We start from the raw sequence: 11,866 nt of genomic DNA on the forward strand, positions 1-11,866 counted from the left end.
AGCTGTGTTTCCATCATTGTTGAAGGGAAGAAGTCTAATGAGTACATGTTCCTAACATGTTTCATCAGCTCTAAATTTCCGTTTGAATCCTTTGAATATCATTCTCTCTTAGAGTAAAACAGAAAAAGAAACAATTGCTGAGTTGAATGATCATGGTTCCCTGTGGGTGAGTTCACTCAAGACTATTTCTACTTCTAGGCTTTCCTGTCAGCTAGTCAGGTTTGTTGCACAGACTGATGAGCCAAAGATGTCTTAACAGAGGTACCGATATAATGGGTGCAACTGGTTGGAACCTGGAGGTCCTAGAGGTGCCCAGCCCTTTATCCAAGTGTGCTATATTAATATGATGACTTTGTATGTGAGGCATGACTCAGAGGTTGGATAATCTGTATTTTAAAGGAGGTTCCCAGATGACTCTGATTATCTTTCAGGTTTAAGAAAATTAAACTGAATAACCCTTCCAAATTATAAAATTAAATTATTCTAAGCCTGTTCAATTCTGTTATGGTATTATACCACATGGGGACATTGTATTTTAGAAACAGTTCATTAGAACCATTAAGAAATGTTTGCAGTGATTCCTCCTTAGTTAACGCCCATCACAGAGGACCCTTAGTCACTGTGCTGAAATATGCCTATTAGGAATGGCACTGTACCCGGGGGTGAGACATGGATGCATTATAAGAAGCCTGTGGCAGTGAGTGGCTTTCTCATGTAGCCTCACTTAAGGATCCTCCTTCAGTGAGGTATATTAGCAAGTAAGATAATGGAAACAAGAAAAAAAATCAATTTACTGGCAATTTTTATTTAGAAACCTTAAGAAAAAGCATTCCAAGTATGGTAATTTTTTGGTCAAAGCATAAAGTCATAATTTATTGACAAATGAGTCTTTTTTAGAGTTCCAGCCTTTATTAAAAGAGAAAAATAACTCTGAAAAAAAAATGCATTTCTTATCGTTTGTGGAAACCTTGATCAATTTCTGAGATCAAGAGAAATGTGCCAGCATTGAAGAGGAGTCAGCCTGACACCTGGAATGTACAATGGCAAGCAGCCTGCACGAAAGACAGCCATCGTGGCAAGAGATTAGGATGATGCAAGATAAACACCAAAGCTCTCAAGGATGTCTTCTTTTTTTGGATTAACTTCCTTTTGGCAAAATGGTGCTGGGTTCTTCTATTAAACACTGGCAAGCAGGGTTATCCAAAGTAACAAACATGGTATTGGAATGAAGTTACAAGTAATATCAGGTGCTACTTTTCAGGTACCAAAACTTCAAGTCATCAGATTCAAGTGAATGTAATACAGGTCAACATAACACTGGTGAGAGATAATTAATTACCCATGGTGAATACTTCAAAAGATGTCTAAGTGTTTGTGTTTGTATTCCATAAAAAGAAGTCAGTAATTCTTGGTGTTAATTCAATGCTGTGCTAATTGGTAACTGGAATCACACAGTTTAACAAAATGCTGTTAATTAACCACTTGATGTTTAATGCAACATTAAAAGAACACAACTTATTGTGCACATTGTACACATTCTGTTGTATTAAATTTATGAAAATATATTATCAATGGACTAAAAAGCCTAACATGTCATGACTACAGCCATGGTCAAAATATTCTCCATTTGTTAAGTTGTATGAGTTCCAAGAGGACTAAAGAGAAATGATAGCAAGCAATTTTGATCCTTGACTGGATCCTGAATTAGGAAAGCAAATAAGTAGCTATAATAAGATAGATTCTGAGATATAAGTGGTTTTTGAAAGTAGACTGTATATTAGATAACAATATTGTATCAATTTAAATTTCTTGCATGTGATAATTATATCATGGTAATGGAGAATTTCGAAGGACAAGGAGGTCAAACTGCATAATGAAGTACTTAGGGGTGAATTTTCATGATATCTGAAACATTTTATCAGTGTCATAGAAAATAAGTAATATATACATACTTATGAATACATATGTGTATGTCTACATGTTTGTTTTTTACATTAACTGTATGTATGTATGTTCTTATATATGTATTAGAATATATATATGTATATATATATATAGAAAAGAGAGAGAGCGAGAGTGAGAGAGAGAGAGAGAGAGAGAGAGAGAGAGAGGAGAAGGGTTGGAGGGAGAAAGGGAGAAAGAAGGAAGGAAAAAAGTGAAGGGAAGGAAGGAAGAAAATATGGAAAAATATTAAGAATTAATATCCCAAGGGAAACGTATATGTATTTTCATTGTGTACTTCTTACAACTTTGCTGTAGTTTGAAATTTTTTAAAAACTTGGAAGCAAAATAAGTTATTTTCTGGTTTACCTAATTCATACATTCAATAACAAACCTTTGTGACATAATAGACTTGATAGTGAGAACATGACCTGAGCTGCAAAAAGGGCAGGAGTATAGAAAGAGAAGTGTAACATGATCCCAGGTTCAAATTCCAGGTGAGCACTAACCAGCTGAGAGGCTATGGTCAATCATTCCATCTTTGCATCCATCAGATTGCTCTTCTCTAAAATGATGGAATTGGACCAAATGAGTTCACAAGTCACAAATAATTCAGATTCAGTGATTTCCAGAGTCAGACTGATAGGAAAGAGACAGCCCCATAAAGAACTTTAAAGTGATCAGAGAAGTAAGTAAGTAAGATACTTAAAAATGATATAAGCCAGGCAATGGACAGGACTGTTCAGTTCTCAATTGGCTAGAAAACTATGACATTTCTATTTTTCGTTATGACTCCTCAAAGAAAAGCAAACACTGGACTTGGAGCATCACCAACCTCATTAAATTATTGCTGCCAGCATTTGGTCGGGTACCTGCTCTGATGGAATTTTTACAGAAATCTGAAGCCAAAAAAATTACAGATAAGTTAATGATTGATGTGTTCAACCATCCACATATGGAAGGAGGAACACATTTTATTGGATTGGAAAAGCACATCAGTTGTACATTCACACAAACAAATGATGAACTGTGCGACTGTGAAGGGCATTGAGACAGGTGTTTTTTTGGGTGCTGGGGGGATTTAAATCTTTCTTGTGGGAAAGATTTTTAACATAGAATAAATTATGTTTAATATATCACAATATAAATCACTGGCTGAGGATTCTTAATTGAATAATATGGTGATTTCTTTGCTATGTCCATTTCTTTCTGTTTATCAAATCCATTCTGGGGAAATTTGAAAAGACTGGTTGTTTTAAGACAGTTTGAAATACTGTATTTACCTTAAAGAAATGTGGTTATGAGATCTAAACAAAAGGAAGATACTGGTTTATTTAAAATCATCAAAAAGATAATTTGGGTGCTGTTATTTCCATATGAAAGGAGACTCAATGCACATAGTCAAGTCCAAGCCTCTTTCCTAGGACTTGAAGCTCTGCCAGCCTAGTCTTATGTTTTATAGTGTATATAAAACATATACATTATATTCTTGCTCAAGATCATACACTTGACACTCTGAGTCTATTTTACTATTAACATTTCCTGAGAAAATACTGTCCTCTCTCATATCTGTGACTTTGGAGAATGCTCTTTCTTACCTTTAACTTTACCTTATGTAAAGTGAAGTTATAATCTCCATGAAACTTTCCCCTAGGAGGCAGTAGAGTGCAGTGCTTAGGAGGAAATTTTAAAGTCAGGCATTCTGAGTGTGTGAGCTTTCTGGTTGTAGGAGTTTGTTTCTTCATCCGACTGAGCCTCACGTTCTTCATTTCAAGGTTTTTTTTTGAAATAACAACAGTGTTTATAGAATAAAGTTATTAATAAGATTAAATGAGTTACTGTGCGTACAATGTTTAGCACTGAGCCTGCTGTCTGTGAGAGGTGCCTGTCACACTACTATTACTATTACGACCATTTGTAATCCCCTAACATTTTAGGTGTCCTCTATGGCACTTACCTCATTTTGCTTATCTTACAATAAGCTACGCATTCTGTCCCCATCATTAGACTGTAAATTTATTGAGTACAGGAAATATATATTGCCCATCTTTGTTTATCTATAAAACAAAAACAGTAAGCCATACGACACAGGTGCTTAATAAATATTCATTTAAGTGGCTTAAATCATTGAATTTTTTCAATAGGAACACTTTATCTTCTCTTTTGATAGTAATGGTGCATCTACTAAATCTTTCACATTAATGCTGAATATTCTAGGAATAATATTCAAGTTATAGCAAAGTGACATAAAAGCAACTTATTTTTTAGATTATTTTAAAATTTCTACATGGCCTTGATAGTGTATGCCTTAGTTCGAGTTACAACAAATTACAGCTTTGTTGGCTCTGTGCCCCGTAGTTGGAGTCATCTTAAGTCTGAAGAGCTATCTTTAAGTGACTTTTGAGACTATTTTCATCTTTTCATCATACATTGTCAAAATATTTAAAAAAATACCTATTAGGAAATCCCTGCCTGCCCATCATTTACTGACTTCTGCGAGTTATCTTAAGCGGTTCTGATGGATTGGATACATTTTGTGAAGCATCCTGTGTGAGCTGCACTGTGAAATACATTCCCAGTGTTCCAGAACTGACTCCGTTGAAAATGACAATCAACAGGGAAGCCCACACAAAGCCACCTCAGAGTTCAGATTAGTCATTCAAAGGTGTTTGCTCAGAGACGATAGAGTTTAAATTCATTTTCCAATAGGATCACTCCTACATCTTCCAGTTTTTAGAAATAGAAACTTTTAAAATAGTCAATATGATAGGAGTTACCTCTTTGTATTTATGAACTGCTTTTTATTTCCTGACAAAATTTTTGTGAAATATACAGTTAAGCCTCATCTAATGTATCAATCATATTAGTATTGCCCTCTCTTTCCTTCTGTGGCCCTCTACACTCAGCCAGGTTTACCCACTCATTTTGTTTTCCCTAAACACATCTTTCTTTTTCTACTCTCTACTTTTGCTTAGGCTGAACTCTCCCAACTGAAAACTTGTTATTTATCTATCTATCTATCTATCTATCTATCATCTATATTTATTTATTTAATATATTTTAATCTTTATGGTTGAAAGTCGGCGCTGGTCCCCTTCTAGCCCTCCCCCATCCCCTGCCTTTACCACCCTATTGTCTGTGTCCATGGGTTATGCATAGCCCTATCTATCTATCTATCTATCTATCTATCTATCTATCTATCTACCTATCTATCTATAAAACCTTAATATGCAAATAGAACAAACAGCAGAACAACTGAACAACCAAACAACCAACCAGTTGCTATGACGTGCACTGACCACCAAGGGTCGCGTGCGGAACATGGCAGGCATTGGCCACCACAGGATGGTGGAGCAGGTGAGCAGGGGAGTCAGACCAAGGCAGGGCTCTGGTTGCTGTCATCGGGGTGAGCCTCTGGGGGTTACTGGAAACTCTTTGCTCCTGTGCTGTAGTCCCGCCAGGCACTCGCACTTGCTGCCGGCGCTGGCCCTTCTTGCACCCGCTGCTGGCCACCCCTGAGGGCTTTTCCACCTCAGCGCCGACAGTGGGTGTGAGCAGCAGCTGCTGGCCCTGATCACCCCTGAGGGCTTTTCCACCTCCCCCTGCTCCTGAGGGGCAATCAGGTCTGGCAGCCGCTGCTCACACCCTCTGCTGGCGTTGGCTCCAATTGCTCTGCACTGTCAGTGTGTAGGAGTGGTGACGGCGGGAGCGGAACTGCTGGCAGACAAGGGGCAGGGGCTGCAGTGGGAGGGGCCCAGTGCGAGTGCAGAGGATGGGCTGAGACCAGCCCCTGTGCCCGTCACAGCCTCATGGCCCACAGTTCCTTTCATGGTGCACGAATTTGTGCACTGGGCCCCTAGTATACATATAAGTTCTTTGGTTGATCTCTTCCCACCTACCCACCTAACCTTACCTTCCCTCTGAGATTCGAGACAGTTTGTTCCATGCTCCTTTATCTCTGGAACTATTTTGTTTAACAGTTTACTTTGTTCATTAGATTCCACATATGAGTGAGATTATGTGATACTTGTCTTTCTCTGACTGGCTTATTTAACTTAGCATAATAGTCTCTAGGTCCCTCCATGCTGTCTCCTCTTTTACAGCTGCATAATATTCCATGGTTTAAATGTACCAAGCTTCTTATCCCCATCTGCTGATGGGCACTTGGGCTGTTTCCAGATCTTAGCTATTATAAATTGTGCTGCTATGAACGTAAGGGTGCATACATTCTTTCTGATTGGTCTTTCAGGTTCGTTAGGATATATTCCTAGAAATGGGATCACTCAGTCAAATGGCAGTTCCATATTTAATTTTTTGAGGAAACGCCATACTGTTTTCCACAGTGGCTGCACCAGTCTGCATTCCCACCAGCAGTGCACTATGGTTCCCTTTATTCCAAGCTTTTCTTTTCACTATTCCGTGTTCTTTGAGACCTAGGTGTGCTCCAAGTATCACTCATTCTTCCCAGGTTCTATGACGTGTCTCTCCATCAACTTTTTGTACCTCATGTATCACTCAGTGTTAATGTTTACTTGTCCATATACATATGCTCAAATCAGTAATGTCTTTCTTCACAACCCCTAGCTGAGGACTCTGAGCAGGGTCTGTGTGAAATATATTTCCAGCGCAAGTGCATGGAGAGATGGCAGAGCGTGTGACTACAGGGTTAGAAGAGTGCTCTGTGGATTCTGGTCTAGCTTAGAATAGAATTACAGATTTGGGTAAGAGTATGATGGAAATCGAACAATGTAGAAAACCGGAGATTGCATTGAGTTTACCCTCTGTGCCTGTTTTTGATGATTTTTCTTTTTCTTAAAGGTGGAAGTATGAGATGAAAAGGCACAATAAATAGTGACATCATAGTGTTTATGGAGGGCCTTGGCAGTGTCCCCAGGATGGGGCATCGTTGACTCTTCTTGCCTGATTTTTGCAGTGGGCCACGCAGTACTGACAACCAATGACATGGACCTAATGGAAAGTACACAGCTGGTAAGAAAGAAGTGCTGGAGTACATGGGCAGCCCTGCCAACTACCCAGTGTCCATTGCATTAGGCCAGGCCCACCTCACTTCCAATGAAAAGCTCATCTGGCCTCCATGTTCCACTCGCTGTTCGTAAAACGGCTCCCAGCTTTCTCCCAAACAGGGCAGCTAAGGCATTGAGATGCTGGAGACAGACATATTCAAACTGCACTGCTTCTCTAGACAGATAGGGATCAGGTTTTTGGTGCTGGCAGACCCTAGGCAAGCACAACAGATTTTCTTCTCCAAAAGATTTATGAGATTTACTAAGACTTTGCCCTCAAGAACTCATTCTACTCCCTGGAAATGCCCATCAAGTGTGAGCTGTTTGACAAGAACCGCCCTGGGGTGTCAGAGAAGGTTGGAAGTTTTGGACCTGGGTCATAGGCGGGACCTGCAATGGAGCCTCCTCCCCAATTCTGAGAGATCTGCAGGAGGGGTCCTTGTTCCCACTCCAATGGCGATTCCAGCAGCCTTTAGTGCACTCGAAAATGAGAGGATGCTGAGCCTCAAACAGGTACTGAGCCTGAAGCCTTAATAATATTCTCTCCTCCCTCCTGTATCTATCACTCCTACTTCCCATCTCTATACAGATTTATTTATAGAGGAAACAGGCCCATAAATGCTGTAATAAACATTCTTTTGTTCTCAAAAAATAAAAGAATGTCTGAACTTACAAAACAGAAAAAATAAATATAAGGCTAAAGATAATGTTAAGTGGCAAATAGGTTGGACATTTATTAAATGAAATTTCCTTAAGAGATTTAATAATTTTAACAAAAACATTTTTATGCATGTCATGGCTAACAATCTGACCAAAAAGGAAACACATTCAAAGCTCAGTTGTACAACTGTTTTATTCTGTGTAATACTTTGTAAGTTATGTCTTTTGAATTTGTTAGAATTTTATTTTAGTGGCCACAATTTCTTTAATAATTAGTGTTGTACAAGTAAAATCCCCGAAGTCCTTAAAAAAGAGAATACAAAACCTTTTAATATCTTGTATTGTAATTTGTCTTTTTTTTTTATAATTAGATATGCCTTGTAACTAGGACTCATTTTACTAGTCAAATAAAATGAAGTTTGAAATACTAATGAATGGACCAATAGGTGTAACCATAAATTCATTTATTTTATTTGAATTGAATATATTTATATTTATATTTATTTATCAAAATATTTTACGTTAGTGTCGGGATTAAAATACTACCAGTAGTAGAAAAAACTTGAGTGGATTATGCTTTTGAAAGAAGAGAATTCTACTAGGTTGACTTCCCATTTCTAGAGCTTTTCTCCTGAGCACACAGTCTACAGTCCATTTAGTGCAGTTTGGCCAAAACTTAAAAAGAGACCCATGATTTTTGGTCCAAGCTGCCAGAGAATGGATTTTAGAACTTCTCAAAAACCTGAACTAGTAGTGGAATAGCCAGGAAAAGAGAGAGAGCCAAAGAGTGGGAAACCTCACATCTGCATATTAACTCCCATGAACACATTGGCTGAACCAAAAGTGTGTTTGAGGGGATAGGGGGAACTTTAAGGAACTAGTGAAAAGCAATAGTTAAAAGGCTGAAAAGGCAGAATAAAGAAAGGAATTTAGAGTTTGAATCCTGCCTTGTTAGAAGGCCTTGACAAATAACTGTGACTTTCTATTTAAGTCCCAGAATTGACTACATTATAGGAATAACATATGTCAATACCAAGAGATTCTTCAAAAACTAAGAGGGAAAAACATAAGGTATATCCTCTACAAGTTCAAAGTAACCAGGCAGTAATTTCTCTATTTGCTATAACAAAAATCAACACTCTTAAAACATATTCAAAATATCAAGTATATAATAAAGATAATTAAATTGGTAAGGATAAAGGAATAAGGCCTGACTTAACAGAATCAAGAGGAGGGAGTGGACACAGAAGTTAGCAGTTAAAAAGTAGATAGCATTTGAAGACTTTCATTCATACATAACAGGAAAAAGATTTTCCAGGTAAGGAAGCCAAAGGAAAAAGATGAAAAACTTCAGGGTTGATGTTTCCTGAAAAAAAAAAGGTGATGAATACTCTTCACAATGGGAACCATCCTGAAGACAAAAATGTACACAAATTTCCAAAACAGCCTTCCAAATCTTCAAAGGCTTGAAAGTTGAATTTTATAGGTTTTCTCCCTTCTGCATATGTATAAACCTAGAATAGAAACAGTACCCTGTAAGGAGGCTTCTATACATATATCAAAGGATTTTGATGACATTGTAAAAACCAATAGAATGAAGCTAGGGCAGTCTGTGATGATTCTGGAATCTCAAGACATTTTTTTTTACTGTTGTAAAATATTAATGAAACAGCTGACAAGCCAATAAAATTCTAAATGCCCACAGGAAGGACATTTGTTGGCATTGATTTGACTCTGAAGTGGGTTTTATGAATTCACAGATATGAGTGTCCCTACTATTACATGGGAATTAGACAATGACCTCACAGAAAAAGAAATAGGTAAGTTTTTTAAAATTTTCATTTAATTAATTAATGTATTTATTTATTTAATTGTTGACAGTATTATAGATGTCCCCCTCCCATTTTGCCCTCCTCCATGCAGCCCTGATATTTGTAAAATTATAGCACAACTTGAAGGGTATAAAGGTTAAATGAATTGGGATCTAGCTGTGCAGATAAAATAATCAGGATCCACCTAACATTCAACACATAATCTTTGTTGTTATCATTGTTGTTATGTTTCGTTGTGTTGTGTTTGATTTTTGTTGCCAACTACGTTCTAGGCAAACAGCTAGGCTTTTAAGATACAGCAGTGAACTTAGAGTTCACACTCCAGCTGTTATTACTTTTCCGTAAAAGATAAAAGAATTGAACTCACAATCTTTGTCTAATAATTACTGGTATTGTAACTATTTAGCATTTAGTTGAATAAATATCTATTATGTGCTAGCCCTTCATTCATATATATACAGATATATATATATGTGTGTGTGTGTGTGTGTGTGTGTGTGTGTGTGTATTAGAGGCCCAGTGCAGGTGGGGTCCCTTGGCCTGGCCGGCGATTAGGGCCGATTAGGGCCGATCAGGGCCTTCTCGCCCAGTCTCTATTGGGGCTGATTAAGGCAGGCCAGTGGGGGGAGGGACAATGGGAGGTTGGCTGTGGGAGCGCACTGACCACCAGGGACAGATCCTGCATTGAGCACCTGCCCCCTGGTGGTCAGTGCACATCATAGTGACCAGTCGACCAGTCATAACAGTCACTTAGGCTTATATATATATAGATATAGATTTTTTATTTACTTTTAACAATCTCCTGAGGGTTATTTATATTTTTTAGACAATGAGACTCAGGCTCATAAAAGTTCAAATTCAAAACGTAAGAGTTAGGAGGACTCTGAAAAGAAAATCAATAAATCGGTAAAGAAAATGTCCCTGTAAGCATACCCTAGTGTGTTTCTAACCTTAACTGGGTCGATAAATGATGTCCCTGTACTTCAGCCAACTCTGTGCACATGCTACACAGAAACTGAACTGAAGACTGGCTGGGGATTTTGCTATACTTTATACATTAAAGGTATGATGACATTTTTATTTAAAAAAAACCCCAATGGGAGAACACTTTCTATTAATACTAAAGGCCTGGTGCACAAGATTAGTGCACTTTGGGGGGACCCTCAGCCCAGCCTGTGCCCTTTTATAGTCTGGGAGCCCTCGGGGAATGTCCAACTGCTGGTCTAGGTCCTCTCCCAGCAGGAAGAGGGCCTAAGCTGGCAGTCGGACATCCTTAGCACTGCCGGGGAGGCTATGAGCCTGGCTTCTGACTGAGTGGCACTCCCCCTGTGGGAGTGCACTGACCACCAGGAGGCAGCTCCTGCATTGAGCGTCTGCCCCATAGTGGTCAGTGTGCATCATAGCGACCAGACGGACGGTCCATTGGTCAGTTGAGTTGCATATTAGCCTTTTATTATATCAGATATTCTTCTTAAATCAGGTCCCTTTGAATTGAGGGTGAGAGCCCAATCTAGGCCCTAATATTCAAAACGATGGCTGAACCTACCTTATACGCAAAGTAGTCATTTTAACAGGACAGACACTTAGATTTATTAAGAATCATGTTGACTTTATCAATGCATATTTTGGGGCAGAGGCTCTGTAGCGTATAAGTGAGAAAAACCAGCCAGGTGGGAGAACTGGTTAAAGCAGAGGACTTTCACTGCCACTAATGGCCACACCAGCAAGCGAGCCCTTCCGAGAAGTGACAGGACTTCAGGAGTCATCTACATACTTTGCTGAGGGATGTACAATATTGAAGTGTCCCTTAACGCCCACGTGAAACCACCAGTAACTTGTACATTGCTTGAAATTGATAGTGTGAGACTGGATTCTTAGAGGAGCTTGAAAGGTGCTGAGTTCTGATGCAAGAGATTTTAGCATCCACGCAGGAATAGCACTTACACATGCAGGGGTTATTGGGCTACTGGAACTCCTGATTAAAACCTAAAGGACTCTTATGCTGAGATTTATCCTGAGCAGAAATTTTAATATCAAGCAACAGTTCACAGAACTGGTGAGCAGAATGTAAAATATTCTGTAACATTAGTCAGCTGATTTTCATGGTTTTCCAGAATAATATTTTCTCCATGAACATCCAAAACATACATTTCAGTAATATTTTCAAATTTTACATTTTGTTTTCAAATCTGGATCTTGTGAAGCACTTACATCTTAATTTCCTGTGATATTTTCTTTGACATTTGGAAATATAAGTATTTTAGACATTTTAATATATTTTTCTGAACATGAAATCAACCTTAAGAATAATTTAAACAATGTATGATTTGGATCACACTAAACTTTTATCATACTCAAGTAGTTTTTTTTCATATGTTCTAGAATCTTACAGTCCTAGGTGAATTCATT

At 38.3% G+C, this 11,866-nt stretch overlaps 1 pseudogene; it reads left to right on the forward strand.

Annotated features, from left to right (window-relative positions):
- Positions 1 to 272: 272 nt before the first annotated feature.
- Positions 273 to 7,348, forward strand: LOC102774509 (annotated as a pseudogene).
- The last annotated feature ends 4,518 nt before the right edge of the window (positions 7,349 to 11,866 follow it).

This window comes from Myotis davidii, unplaced genomic scaffold, assembly GCF_000327345.1.
Source record: "Myotis davidii unplaced genomic scaffold, ASM32734v1 scaffold185, whole genome shotgun sequence".
Classification (NCBI taxonomy): Eukaryota; Metazoa; Chordata; class Mammalia; order Chiroptera; family Vespertilionidae; genus Myotis; species Myotis davidii.